The sequence below is a fragment of the Miscanthus floridulus genome, chromosome 10 (genome assembly GCF_019320115.1).
Source record: "Miscanthus floridulus cultivar M001 chromosome 10, ASM1932011v1, whole genome shotgun sequence".
Taxonomy (NCBI): domain Eukaryota; kingdom Viridiplantae; phylum Streptophyta; class Magnoliopsida; order Poales; family Poaceae; genus Miscanthus; species Miscanthus floridulus.
The window spans coordinates 62739431-62754181 of NC_089589.1; positions in this window are offsets into that span (position 1 = coordinate 62739431).

Genomic DNA, 14751 nt, shown 5'->3' on the forward strand with positions numbered 1-14751 from the left:
CACGGCCTCTAGGTGCCTCTTGGCATTGACTTTTAAAACTGAACACCGTACAAGACATCAAATGTAATGACACAACAAGATAAGGTGGGCAACAGAATGAGAAAGGTGGTCTGGAATACTTACTTTTCAGTTCCTCCTTCATTTTGGTTGTGCGGTCCCGGAGTTCAGACTGGTCGCGTGCCAGTTTCTCATTGTCCTCCTTTAGGTGACCACATTCTGCGGTCACGTGGCTATTCTCCCCTTGGAGGCGGGTCACTTCAGCTTCTAAACCTGCATTTAAAGCTGTTACTGCCAACAATGCAACAACACAAGTCCTGCACTTGCTATGATAAGATTAAAACTTACTTGTTTTCTCCCGCTCTTTGTTATTGAGCTAGCCGACTAGGTTTTGGTTCTGTGCCTCTCACTCTGTCCTCTCCTGGTCGGCGGCTTCAAGTTGGCGGCGCAAGCGTTCCACCTCGGCCACCAGTTCTTTGTTATTCGCCGTGATTCCCTCAATCTGGTCGAAGCACCTCTTTCGGTACTTTGCGGTCTTCATCAAGTCCTGCATATAAACAAGCTCAGTCAGACAGATCGACTACATAACAGGGTCAAGTGGTCAAGCCAAACATACCTGGACTTCTGTCACCAGACGTTTTGCCACCCGTTCAACTCTTAGGGTCTCTTCGACCTCTGGGATTTCTTCATGCATAACCCACTCGTCGTTCCGCCAGCGCGACACACATACATGTTGTCGCTTATCTTGGGGACGGCCTAGGACCTCTTCTACTTCGTCCTCTATAGCCTCCTGTTTAGGGGGCGGCGCTGGTCTGGAATCTGCAGTCTTCGCGACCACCACGGCTTTCCCACAAGCCATTGCATCGGCAAGAGTGCTCTGTGCTACCTCCGGCTGCTGCTCCTCGGCTTGGTTTGATTCCCTGGGCGCCAAGGTATCCACCTCAGCAGGGTTAGTGCTCGGAACACTTGTACTTAGCTCGGCTATCTTCTCGACGAGTTGCTCGGGGACTGTCGTCGGGCCGCTCGCCTGCTGAGGTTCCAGCGGAGTTTCTTCTACAGGTTCCTCCACGGCTGGCTGCTGGGCAGTTTTTTCCGCCGTTGTTGGCAAAGTCGTGCCGCACCCGGCTAGTTGGTCGGGATTTTCGGTGGACGCTGACCTGATACATCACGGAAGAGTTCAGAAGACAATAATATTCAATACAAATTACAAGCTTACATCAAAGTCACAGATACTTACAGCTTTGAAGCACGGAATGATGTGGCGAAGGAGCGTCTCCTCGATCGCCCCTGCTCCGCGTGCTCGGCGGGTTCCACCGGGTCTTTCCCAATGACCGGTACTAGCACCGGGGTTTGATGCTCGGCACTTCCCTTGCCTATCCTCTGTGTTGCAGTGGTCGGTGATGCGATCAATGCTGGCACAGAGGAGCCACCCTGCTCTGTCGACCCCATTTGTCTCCTCCTCTTTCGGGGGACGAGCCAGAAGATGTCCGCATCCTCTGCTTCATCGTCTGAAAGGGGGAAGATGGCTTGGCGTCATTTGTTGGCAGCCGGACGCTTGCCAGCAGCTCTGGTCGATGCATCCTCCATAGCCTCGAGTGCCGCTCAGTGGACGTCGTCGGTCCTGGCGCTGGTCTGGGTGGCTGGGCCAGCAACTTGCGGCCAATCCACACCGGGGGGCGGAGACACGAACACTGCTGCCCGGTCACGACCATTACTCTGAGACACATAACGGAGACAACAGTCAATTTCTTGTTACAACATGATTCTACAGTTATAAGGAAGCATCATTTACCTTTGGGGGAGGTCGGGCCAGCTTGAAGGCGTGCTCGATGTCATTTAACCTAACGTAATTGGGATCGGCCAGGTTGAATAGCTCCCCAATCCTGGCCTTGACTTCTATCTTGTTGAGCGCCTCTTTCCTGGTCCTCGTTGGATCCGCGCTCCCCTGGTACTCGAAGCCAGGATGTACCCTCTTCTGGCAGGGCTGGATCCTTCGGCTGACGAAGTTCCTGACCATGCTTGGACCATCCAGTTTTCCCCACGGGATCATCCCGAGCAGTTCTGCAATCTGCTCCAAGTTCTCGGGCTTCTCCGACCAGCTGTTCTTCTTCTCCGGAATCAACCCCACGTCGCAGAGGGTGATTGTGTTCGGCTCTTCACGGATGTAGAACCACTTCTTGTACCATTCGTCTAGCGAGGTGTTCTAGGGGTAGTGTAGGTACTAGGCCTTCATACCGTCATGCAGATTGAGGTAGACGCCTCCGGCTATTTTTGAGCCACCGCTGCCTTTCTTCCGCAGACAGAATAGGTGGCGAAAGAGGTCAAAATGGGGCTGGAAGCCACCATAAGCCTCGTAGAGATGGATGAAGGTGGAGACAAGGAGAATCAAGTTGGGATGCAGATTGCAAATCCCAATCTCGTAATACAAGCAGAGACCCTGAAGGAAAGGGTGCACTGGAACCCCAAAACCCTGTTTGAAGAAATCCTCAAACACCACAATCTCACCTGGTTGTGGACCGGGGAAGCTTTCTCCTTCCGGCGCACGCCATCCCGCGAGTGCCTTGTTGTGGAGCACTCCCATGGCGACGAGGTCTTCGATGGTCTGCTCATTGCTCCGTGACTTCCACCACTCCTTCGCCATGACTCCGCCTTTCTTCTGGGCATCTCTCTTCGCCATTAGTCTATCCTTACTAAGGGGGTGGATGCGGTGGCGAGGGGATTGGCGATGATTTTAGGAGGAATAGGGTTCGGCAAGAGGAAGAAGAAGGTTGCGGCGGTGAATGACAATGGGGATCGGTAAAAGTAACTTATCAGATCTATATTATAAATAACAAAGAGCTCCGTCGTTTTGTCCGCCCGAGATCCTTGGGGGACGTGCGCACGCGCTGTAGACGGTTGTTCACACAACCTCGAGATCTACGCCAATAAACGCGCCCCATCATTACCAGTGTACGTGCCTCTTCATTGATAGTGTAAGAGGGCCCACACTGACGCACCTCCATACAGGTGCCAAGCGACTGTTTGCTAGAAAAAAAGCAAGAAGACAGAGTGACGTACTATACCCATCTGCTTTATTGACCAGACGTGTCAGACTGGACTTGACAGAGAAAGGAGATAAATAAATACACCAAATAAATACACCAATGGCGTTTGTATTTTCGATGCTTGTCTTGTGCTCAAGTATAGATCAGACCACTACAATGCTCGGGGACTGCCCAGACCACTGCCGTGCTCGGGGACTGCCTAGACCACTGCCGTGCTCGTGAATTGCCAAGACCACTACCGTGCTCGGGGATTGCTACGACCACTACCACGCTCGGGGATTGCTACAACCACTGCCGTGCTCGGGGACTGCTCCGACCACTGTCGTGCTCAGGGACTGCTCCGACAACTGATGTGCTCGGGGACTGTCCCGACCACTGCTCGGAGAATGGTTCTCCTTGGCTACATGTGATTTGTACTCACATACAGTTGAGAGACATTTATTTAGACCTTGCTACAAGGCTCATACTTCGCCTTCCAGCAAGCTCGGGCACTACATCGGTACGATGCACCTGCCGGTGCATCTCGTATCGCCTGTACAACGATTGGATTCTCAACTTAACTGGGAATTCTTTTTAGACACTGGCACCACATGCCTACGTCACCTACTACCAGGCTCAGGGACTAAGTGGGCACACTTCACCTTGCGGTGAATGTGTTGGTTTTTTCTACCCCTACGCCTCTGACGTTCAAGGACGCTATGCTTCAAGACCACTTACATTTCTTTCCAGAAATACAAGTGGGCACACTTCTCAGGACGGAAATCTTTTTCTTTTTTCTTAAAGAGCACCATACATTCTTCGGACAACTTACTTCTCCGGCGATGACGGTGGTCAGAAATGTCAAGAACTCAAGCCTTACTTGTCGGAGAAGGTTAAAATGGCGTGTCTCAGCATAATACATGGTGCTCGGGGACTAGCTGTGGGGGTATTAACCCCTATACCCTTACGGCTAAGCTTGGGCCGGCCCGGATCGATGGGTCTGGTCCACCCGAAAGACGACGTGCGGCCCTGCCAACCTGACCGGAGTCCTGCACAAGGAGTCAAGGCGGATTTGGCGATCAAGCAGGATCCTAGTTGGTTAGAATAGGAATCCTTATCCGGCCACATATGGCAATTGTAACTGACTAGGATTGGTTTCCAGATCTGTAACCCTGCCCCCCGGACTATATAAGGTGGGTAGGGGATCCCTCTAAAAACATCTCTCATTGACATACAGCAATACAAATCAGACGCAGGACGTAGGTATTATGCCTTCTTGGCGGCCGAACCTGGATAAAACCTCGTGTCTGTCTTGCGTCACCGTCTTGTTTGTGGCTTGCGCATCTGTCTGCCGACAATCTACTACCTTGGGCATACCCCTAGGTAGACTACCGACCATATTTCGTCGACACGCGTCATGGTGGAGGCCGAGACGCTCATGCACCGGGACCATGGTACGTGGCCTACCGCCTTGCTACGTCTGGTAGACTGACATGTCCTTGTCGGGTCGCTCTGAGGGAGTGTGTTGGCTGGCGTCGAGCTCACATTATCGGGATAGCGAGCTCTTGGCCTGCTATGCTACCGCATGCTCGAGTAACATGTGAATCTCGTGATGGGCCCGACGATCCTCTGGTGTTGCGGGCCTTGGAAGCCCCTGAAGCTAGGCCACCACAGCAGCGATGTTCTAGCTTGCTCGGATGAAGTGTGGGAGGGCTTCGTTGTCCTTGATGATCCTCCAGTTCTCATCGCGGGCCACGACACACGCACACCCACCGTCTTGGTGGCGCTCGATCTCTCTCTTGAGCTCCACACATTCTTGCTCGAGCTGGAGTCATGCTTCCTCGATCTCTTGGTGTCGGGCCTTCAGCTGCTCTACCTGCAAGCGAGGTAGGGCCCCTGCATCCCCCTCGACCTTGTTGTTGAGGTCGTTCATTAGGGTAGCCTCTCCCTCAAGGATGCTTTCAACGTATCCCTCAGGGGTACCTGCCATGAAACATTCATGAGAAGGGTGATGGCTATCCCTGCTGGAGTCAGAGTCAGAGGGTGACCCCGATTCACATGTGAGGAGGTCGTGGAAAGATTCTGTGACATATTCGGTCATCCCCATGAACTCGTCATTCGCGGGGGATGGAGGCATGCATTGCACGACAAGGTGGCCAACGGTCTCTATGGCGTTGCGGAGACCAAACAGGAGCGCTGTTGGGGCACTTCGGATGAGGTATTCTGGGGAAAGTAGTTCTCCTCTAGCAAGCTATGTCATGATGTTGGCAAACGAGAAGGTGAGGTGGCATAGGTCCTCCTTGGATAGTTGGGGTCCTAGGAAGGTGCTGAGCCGGCACTCTAGCCTCCCATAATCGAAGCCGAGGAGCTGGTCATTCTCGGGGGCATGGGCCTCCGGTGCGTGTAGCTGTAGCTCTTCAAGCGCCTTGGCGATCGCATCGAGGCTGGCAGAGTGGAGAGGTTGGACGATGATGGGAGCCCACACCAACTCTCCCTCCATCGTGATGATGAAGTCTAGGTTCCCGAAGTGCATGTGTGTGCCCAGGACCCAGCAGATGCTATGACTAGCCATCTGAGGCCTGATGTGGACATCTAGATGCGCAAAAAGCCCCTACCTGGCACGCCAACTGTCGGTGTTTTGAGTTACCAACTAGTAAATTTCTAGTATTGCACGTCTGGCTCGGATGGTGTGCTTAGAGGACATGAGGTTTATACTGGTTCGGGCAGAAAGTCCCTACGTCCAATTCGTCGCTGCTGCTTGTGTTACTAGCACTGAAAGTTTGTAGTAGGGGTTACCAACGAGCGAGAGAGGGACAGGTCCCAAGTCTCTAATGTGTGTGTGCTCCTAAGGAGTGTTAGGGCGTGTGTTTTGATGTCTATAGCCATGTAGAGTGGTGAACCGCTGTCCCCCCTCCTAGGGCATCCTGCTTCCTCTTTTATAGACGAAGGGGAAGAGCAGGTTACACAGAGAGAAAGAGGGAGAAGTGCCAAGGAGAGGAAGGCTTCCAAGACCACGCGGGCCTTTCTTCTCCTTTATGCGGGACCCGCCGACACTGCAGATGGTGATAGGGATGGCTCCACGCCGGGCATCTGTTCACCACTGATGCCATGCCTCGGCGTTGTCAGCAAGTCATGACGTCCCATTCCATCCCGGCGGTGTGCTGGCTAGCGGCCGTACATTGAGTAGGCAGCATAGTAACCACACGTCCATCACTGTTGGTGATGTGAGTTCCCTGGAGTGACATGTCGCGGGCATGGGTCATGTTGAGATGTGCCCGCTCCCTACACGATGCCAGAATATTGACCTTGGGTTGTACTTTCTGGCACGTAGTGGTTGGTGGTGGTACGGGCTTCCGTCAGGAGCCATGCCTAAGGGGTCGAGTGAGGCGGAGCCCCCAACCCAGAGGCTGAGCAAGGCAGAGCCCCTAACCCAGAGGTCGGGTGAGGCAGGGCCCCCAACCTAGAGGTCGGGCAAGGTGGAGCCTATGCACCTAGGGGTCGGTTGGAGCTGTAGTTGCGCTCTTGACTGCTCGGATAAATCAATGTTGATGACCATTAGCTCCTCCTCTTCGATTACCCTATTATTGGTCCCCAACACGTGGTGTCTAGGCTAGAGGCTACCTTCATTTGCCTCGTACTCCACGGTAGAGGGGTAGGCGGCAGGTGGTGATAGCCATGTTTGCCCCCCATAATCCCCCATGTCTGGGTATGGCGTAGAGCTATAGGCCGATATCGCCTAGCAGACCAGGTGTGCTTCGGTGCCTGAAGCAAGTCTATAGTGGCAAAGCTATCTTAACTTAGGATCTATATCCTTAGAAAACCATGCTACCCAAACTATCTTTCTTCTTGTTATCATTAGGTGAACTAGCTTAAGAGACTCTTACACCTCTGTTCCTTATGGAAATACGATACCTTGAAACTTCTAGATGAAATGCTACAACGGTAATTCCGTGTGCTTGCGGATTACTTCTGTATGCGTTAAGAAATACCAACGGAACCCACAGATAGATTGTGGTAGTTGGCAGGTGGTGACAATCCTATCCGTCCTATGTATTCCACATGTTTAGGCTAGTTCTTAAAGCATAGGTTTCAATTGTAGTATATCTCTATCAACCCTTCTCATCTATTTTTGTTGGTGTTTGGACCGTACCTCGAAGTGTTATCCATTCCTACTTGCTATTCCTTGGCTTAGTTATATTGCTATAGTCTTAACTAGAGTTGTGCTTCATAGTAGAATTAACTCAGGGTTCTTGTACTCACTCGTTGTAACACCCCAGCTCGTTAGAAGCCTATAGTTGTTATGTTGTTGGCCTATGTGGCACACCACACACAAGGAGATGTTGGTGGTGGGATACCATCTTGGAAGTTTAGGAGGGTGAGGGCTAGCTTATAATCTTTATCGTTCCAAATGTATCACCTCTAGGTTAACCCATTTACATGAAGTGAGGATGGAAGTGTAAGAGAGGTGTTACACATATGTAGGCCCATTCCACATGCGGAGCTGGCTATATAAGGAGATCTTGGATGCGGTGTTACACTCCTTGTCCTCCCATTAGCTTTGCATTTATCTTATAGCTTTCTTCATGTCTCTTGTATCACACTACCTTTGTTTATTATCATCACCCCTGTCTAGAGTCAAAAGATTGTTTGTAACTTAGTCATTATAATGTTTATCTTATAGCATTCTTCTTGTCTCTTGTATCACACTACCTTTGTTTATTATCATGACCCCTATCTAGAGTCGAAAGATTGTTTGTAACTTAGTCATTAGAAATCATACCGATCAATCATCTCTTAGCCATACATCTATTTTCCCCGATGATATAAATACAAAATTGGAATACTTCAGGGTAAAGTGTTGCATCGATATTCTATGCGCTTGCAGATGAGCATAAAAAATATCAATAGACCACATCCAACCACTGCAATGACAACATTAACAACGTCCATAACAATGACAACCTATGGCAGAACTGCCCAAGTTATATGGCCCACATGTGCCTATCATTGTGCTTCAGACTTTTGACTGTTACACATGGGAGCCAAACAACTCGGTAGTCTATTGGGTGTCCTCAGGGAACCCTGAATCATCCATGTTTACCTTTTCGAGCAGGATACATCACAGGAAGCATTGCAGTATTACAATAGTTGTACAAATATACAAATATATTACATCAGAGTAAGTAGCGGAAGTCTTACAAACCATAAGTTTTACAAGCCATTTATTTAGTTATTACAAACTATAAGTTTTAGCCATCCAGGCAGTGGGGGAGCAAAATAGGTACCACTTATACTACAATCAAAAGAAGTTCACCCTGCCCAAGGGTGCACAACAACTGCTCTACTGCTAGGACTCCTCCTCCAGCAACGTCATGCAGCAGGTGCAAAAGCCTAACTGCTCATGAGGCTCACCTGCAACAAGGGTTTAAAAAACCCTGAGTACAAAGGTACTCAACAAGACTTAACCGACAAAAGGGAAAGACTCCAAGGATATGCAGGCTTACGAGGAATCAAGGTAAGTTTGTAGCAAGAATCAAGATTAACTTTTGCAGAAAAGGTTACTAATAATTGATCCTTACTTTCAATGTTTTAGCTCAAGTTGAATAATTATAAGTCTCTCATTTGCATCTAATCTAAATCAATCACTTCTTTAATCATCACATCTCATAACCAATTCACTAAAGTTTCAGCTATTAACTACGATGTAGAGCAGAGAATTGAGTCTTCTTCTCCGCGAAGCAAAGGTGATTCGAATCGATTTGGCCCAGCTGGGGTTTCCTTACCACACGACATATGCAGGTCTAGGACCAGTCCTGAACCTACATATATCAACCCTCACTCAGGTCCCCCAAAACATGAATGGGTTGACGCTACCCGAGAGCATAGTACTCCACCTCCCTGTGCCACTCCTGGCGGATTCATAGGATGTGTACATGCTACTCTCGCCATCTCTCCACTCCCAGTGCGTGGTTGGCCTTTCACATAGTGGAATAGCCAAGGTATTAGGCTTACCAAAGCATGTGGCTAGTACTACAAGGTCTCGACTTACAATAGGTCTACAATGGTACAGTCCTTAATCGACACAAATGGAACAAGCATGACTAGGTAAACCTGTCGGCTTAACCACCAGACACACAACCCATGTCTCGTCCGGTCTTTAGTTAAACATTATTCATTATTAAACTCTTAGGACATTTCCTAAGTAAGGAACCATTGCGAACGATGAAATCACCACTCAACTCTTATCACTAAGCAAGGCTAAGCATAACGAACTTATGTGACTAAAAGGGTACAAGGAATGGTATTAGAATATCAAGGCAGGTAATGCAACAATTGGTTTTCAATCAACTGATATAGTACTCAATGCACCAAGCATAAGACTTAAGTGAATAATATTTGTAAAACACAAGGAAGTGGTTGTATGCTCTGGGGCTTTCCTATGGTGTCGGGGTTGTTAGTTACTCTAGAAATACCATAGCCCTCAGACCCAACCTCCACAGAGTGAAAACCCTCCTCTGGGCTTTGCTCAACACTAGGATCACCACTCTCGTTCACTAAATGGAAGTAAATATGCATGCTTTAGAATGATGATGTGCTAACACAACATAAGTGTCGACACAGAATTTTCGTCCTGTGCCGAGGACACACGTAGCAAGCCGGAAGGGTCTGCTCGATGGAGCAGATCCACCTAGCTTCAGCGCAGGGATGGTCGATCCTACGCAATCCTCCCGAGACATGCCAATCAATTTAACCCTATAATTGACAAGGAGAGAAAGTTCATCAGTAATTAAGGGTGGAACTTTCCGATGTTGCCAGACAGTCCCAATTGTGCGGCTATGAGAGCCGATATGAGAGGAGATCGACTAAATAGTCAATTCCAGCATATTCATAAGAATAAATCGATTAAAGCTCATTGGGTTGTATAAGAGGAATCGGTTATCATACAAGATAGATATCATTATTTGAGCAAATATTAATCAATGGCAATAAGATACTGACAATGATCGGTTTATACTGAGCCAATGATTACAAGCTACCGAACCCCTTTATATAAAGAAACAACTCAACACCATTTAACCATTTAATAAAGATAAGCCTAATGGACATGTTAGATCTCATCTATCACCATAACCAGTGGGTCATGAGGTAGAATCATGCAGGTCGTAGAAACAACAATAGACTCGATGACCCTAACTCATTACTAATATCAGTGGGGCATGAGGCAGAATCATGCAGGCCGTAATACAATAATAAGATCATGGGGCTAATACATCTTTCAACCTATCTTTACTTCAATGGTCTCGTGATGCGAACTGTTCGTGAAAGCATTCGATATCGGCTAAAACAACCGATTTCAGGCATAGCGCACAGTTAGGGTCATGCCTTATTAGGAATAGATCTACTAAATAATGATCCCCACTCTACGGTGCTAACAGTGGGGTGTGAGGCAAAATCACACAGGCCGTGATAACAGGCCATGGAACGATTTTCACTAGCCAATAGATCTACTCGAGGCGCAGCATGCCTTAACCGCACGCTATGCACGATTAAGATTGATATAAAACAGCCGATAAAAACATAACTCATCATTTAGGGTGTAGATTAGGTCAGTTCTAGATTAGCAAATGATGGGTTAAATAAGATATAAGGCTGATCCAAATCAATCTCAATCGGGCAGAGTGATATTGCTGTAATTAGATAAACAATGAAGGCAATAAGCAATATCGGTAACTTAATGAATCTACCAAAGACTATCATTCTAAGGTAGAGCCGATAACTTGACCTTGATCTACGTTCATGCAAGTGGGGGTCGACCAGGATCGATGCAGCCATACTTGAACTAGACAAGAATCGATAACTAACTTATACCAGAGTCGCAGTGGAGGTCGACCAGGATCGATGCAGCCATACGAAATAGATGTATAAGCCATGACGGTACTTACAACAAGCAGTGGAGGTCGACCGGATCGATACAACCATACTTGCTGAAGAAATCACCGAGATCTACTCTACTCCTACTCCTAAGGGGTGGCCAGAGCCGAAAAAAGTAATTAACTTGTATTTGATTGATTTGTTGTTTTTTACAATAGCCGGGGTTTGATATTTATACTCGGAGTCTAAACATGAATCCTGTCCAAGCATGACTCATTACAATTTTTGATACTAGAGAAAACATTCCTAATTTAAGATAACTTGGACTCTAATCTTTCCCTTTTTGTAGAGTCCGGCATGTCTCGTCCCAGCACCGATCGTAGCCTCTGTCGTTGCCTGCTGGCGCTATCTGAAGAAAGCCGATTCCAGCGCTGCATCTGAATCAGCTAGTTCCGATCTGCACGCAACTGATTCCTTAATGACATGATCTCAGGAGCTTTCAAGTCCCTACGACTCTTCTTCCAAATTCTAGTGTAAACACATGCCCCCCAATTTTGGGATAAAAGAAATTTTATTCCAAAATGATCACGTCTATGTCCTCGATAGGTCCGCAATCACGGGACAAGAATCTTGATCTGGGGTCTACTATTTGTCGCCGTCTATACCAGCTCATGAGCCCATGCCTCAAAACTTTTACGAGAGCATCACTGCTTCACTGAGCACTTTGACTCATCCTTCCAGGCCGGCTATAAAATGTCTATCCGACCCTGGCGAAGAGCAACTCGACAATTCAGCCATGTTTCTCTTCTATCTGCCTCCTCGAGTGCTCCCAACTCCGCTGGACCCTCCATCGTCTATCTTATGAAGATCTCAAGTGGCTAGAAGAATTCTTGTGCATAGGCTGATTGTGTCACTTATTCTAGCTGCCTCATTGAGCAAGAAGACCAGCCATTGCTGGTTAGGAGAACTCTTGTGATATCGTCTGAGTCTTCTCTCCATGCTCACAAAGCTTGTTCTAGTGTTTGTGAGGGCTAGAATGTATGGACATCTTCCCTTTGTTGCTCCTCCAAACACCCACCGGGAAAGCCTTAGGCTTCTTTCCCATAGTTTCTCAATTTACCGAGAAATCTACTAGGCATATGTTAGGCGGGCGACCTTTCTTCTTCTCTGGTACAATTTTATCGATGGGCCAATGTAACTTGGTTCACAATGAGTTTCGACCTTATGGAGATTCGGACTCCCTTCAATCCAAAGAAGTCTTGGTGGGTTAATCTCTAGTCAATGTATCCATCCCACGATACTTTGTAATATGGGGAAGCAAAAAATTTGAGTCTGTTATCTCTTCGTCATCCGTCCCGTGAATTTCCAGAGCGTTGATCCGTTTCCGTTTCTGATTTCAATTCCACACTTCCATCGAAATCTATCTTCTCGCTTTCCCGGGCTATATATACGGGCTACGGTTGTGGATCAAAAAAACAACCCTCTTCGTCTCAATACTCCTTCATCTTCAGTATATTTCCTGCCTTTCCGTAGGTTCGAGGTCATGGAGAACAATAAGAGGTCTGCTGAAGAAGCCCTCAACGGATCTACATCATCACGCCAACATCTTCGTCGTCAAGAGGATGCATCTTGGGGTACTCCCATCGCTCTCGATCAAAGGGCTGACTCCACCTAGCCCTTGGGGTCATCTTCTGCACCAATTCACCGCTAGTTTCCTCATCACTTGAGGCGACAGATCGGTAATGACGATCCGCTAGCCTCCATCGATCGAACCGACCAGCATCTAGCCAACTGCCTTTCCCTAGCGGAATCAGCTTTGGCCATGATTGAAGACCGATCACCCCCCGAGGTCGGTCTGGTGAGAGAAAGGTTGGCCAGGGCTGAAGCTAGAATCATGGGTGAGATGTCTGCCATTATTTCTCTATTTTTTCCTTGATTTTGCCCTCAAGATTTCTGATCACTCTTTCCTTGAATATTTTAGATCTAACTGCTCAGTTGGAGAGTCTTCGATCAATCGCGGATCATGCGGCGGGATTTGTCAATGTCAGGGGCGTTGTTCTAGTGGTTCGCTTACATGACATCCCGAATCGTGTCAGGGAGGTTGCCCTTCATGGCATTCATCATGGTGCTACCATGGCGTTGGCTGCTGCACAAGCCCGTTCGGGCCAAAATCTTTGGCTTCTTCCCCATGGTTTTCTGGATGCAACGCACCCTGGGGAGCATGAGCGCTTGGTTGAGGATTTTATAAGCACCGCCAACTCTGTAGCTTTTAATACCCTAGCCGATGATATAGTAGGCAAAGTGTTTTTTGGCCCATAGCTTGTAATAGGTGACGTTTAGCAAACAACTTCCTTGCCTTGAGTGATTTCCCTTTGTTTCGTGCTTCATACCCTTCACTTTATTCGTGTTTGCTTTGCTTCTATAGGTGATACACATCGTATCGGCTTTTACACCTTTGGGTTCATTTTTTGCACTGGAGACGATATCTTTCCAATATCGGCTATTAAAGCTATTGACCGAACAGATCGTTTATTAAGTATTGATCCAAACGCTAGGATAATATTTCTTTAAATATTTCCCGTTGATTGCTCGGCCAAATTCTTCCTCTCCTTTTAGTGTTTCCAAGATATAAGCATTACCAGGCGCATAACGTTTGATCCGATAAGGTCCTTCCCAGTTAGGTGACCATTTACCGAATTCACTGTCCTTTGACCCGATCGGCAATTTCGCTTTCCTAACCAAGTCTCCTTCGGAGAATTGCTTAAACTTGACCTTTTTATTATAATATTTTGCAACCCTCAGTTTATTGGCTTCGATACTTTCAAGAGCGCAATGGCCATACACAAGTTCGTAGGGCGATGTTTTAATTGATCCATGGCAGGCCATCCTATATGCCCATAGCGCCTCATTTAGCATCGAATGCCACTTCATTGGTTGTTCCTCGATCTTTTTCTTGATCAGCTTAATCATGATCTGGTTGGATGCCTCTGCCTGGCCATTAGCCTGAGCATAGTAAGGAGAGGAATTTAGTAGCTTGATTCCCATACTGGTAGCAAAATCCTCGAACTCTTCTGATGTGAACATTGTCCCTTGATCTGTAGTTATGGTTTGAGGAATCCCAAAACGATACACAATGTGTTCCCTGACAAAATCAATCATGTTCTTTGAGATTACCGTCTTCAAAGGAATTGCCTCAACCCATTTAGTGAAGTAATCTGTTGCTACTAATATGAACTTATGTCCTTTGCTTGAAGGCGGAAAAATCTAGCCAATTAAATCAATTCCCCAACCTCGAAACGGCCATGGCTTGATTATTGGATTCATGGCCGATGCAGGCGATCTCTGGACATTACCAAAACGTTGACAGTCCTGGCACCCCTTGTAATATTCAAAACAATCTTCCAATGTTGTTGGCCAAAAATATCTAGCTCTGTGGATAATCCATTTCATCTTATAAGCCGATTGATGAGCTCCACATATCCCTTCATGTACCTCACCCATCAACACCTTAGCTTCTTCTTGGTTTAAGCATTTGAGTAACACCGCATCGACTGTTTTATAATATAACTGGTCATCTAACAAAACATATTTAGTCGATTTATACCTTAGCTTTCTGGTAACTTTCTGAGACGGATCTCTAAGGTAATCGGCTATTTCGACTCTCCAATCATCACTTGAGGTTCCACTACTCAAGACTTCTTGAAACACTCGATACCCTGATGCACTTTGAGCTAGACGGTTAGCTTCTTGGTTTTGTGCTCTTGGAATATATTGGAAAGAGATGAAGAAATCCCTTGAGTAACTTTTGGCACTCATCATAGTATCCTTTCAACGTCTCTTCTTTGCACTCATATAGGCT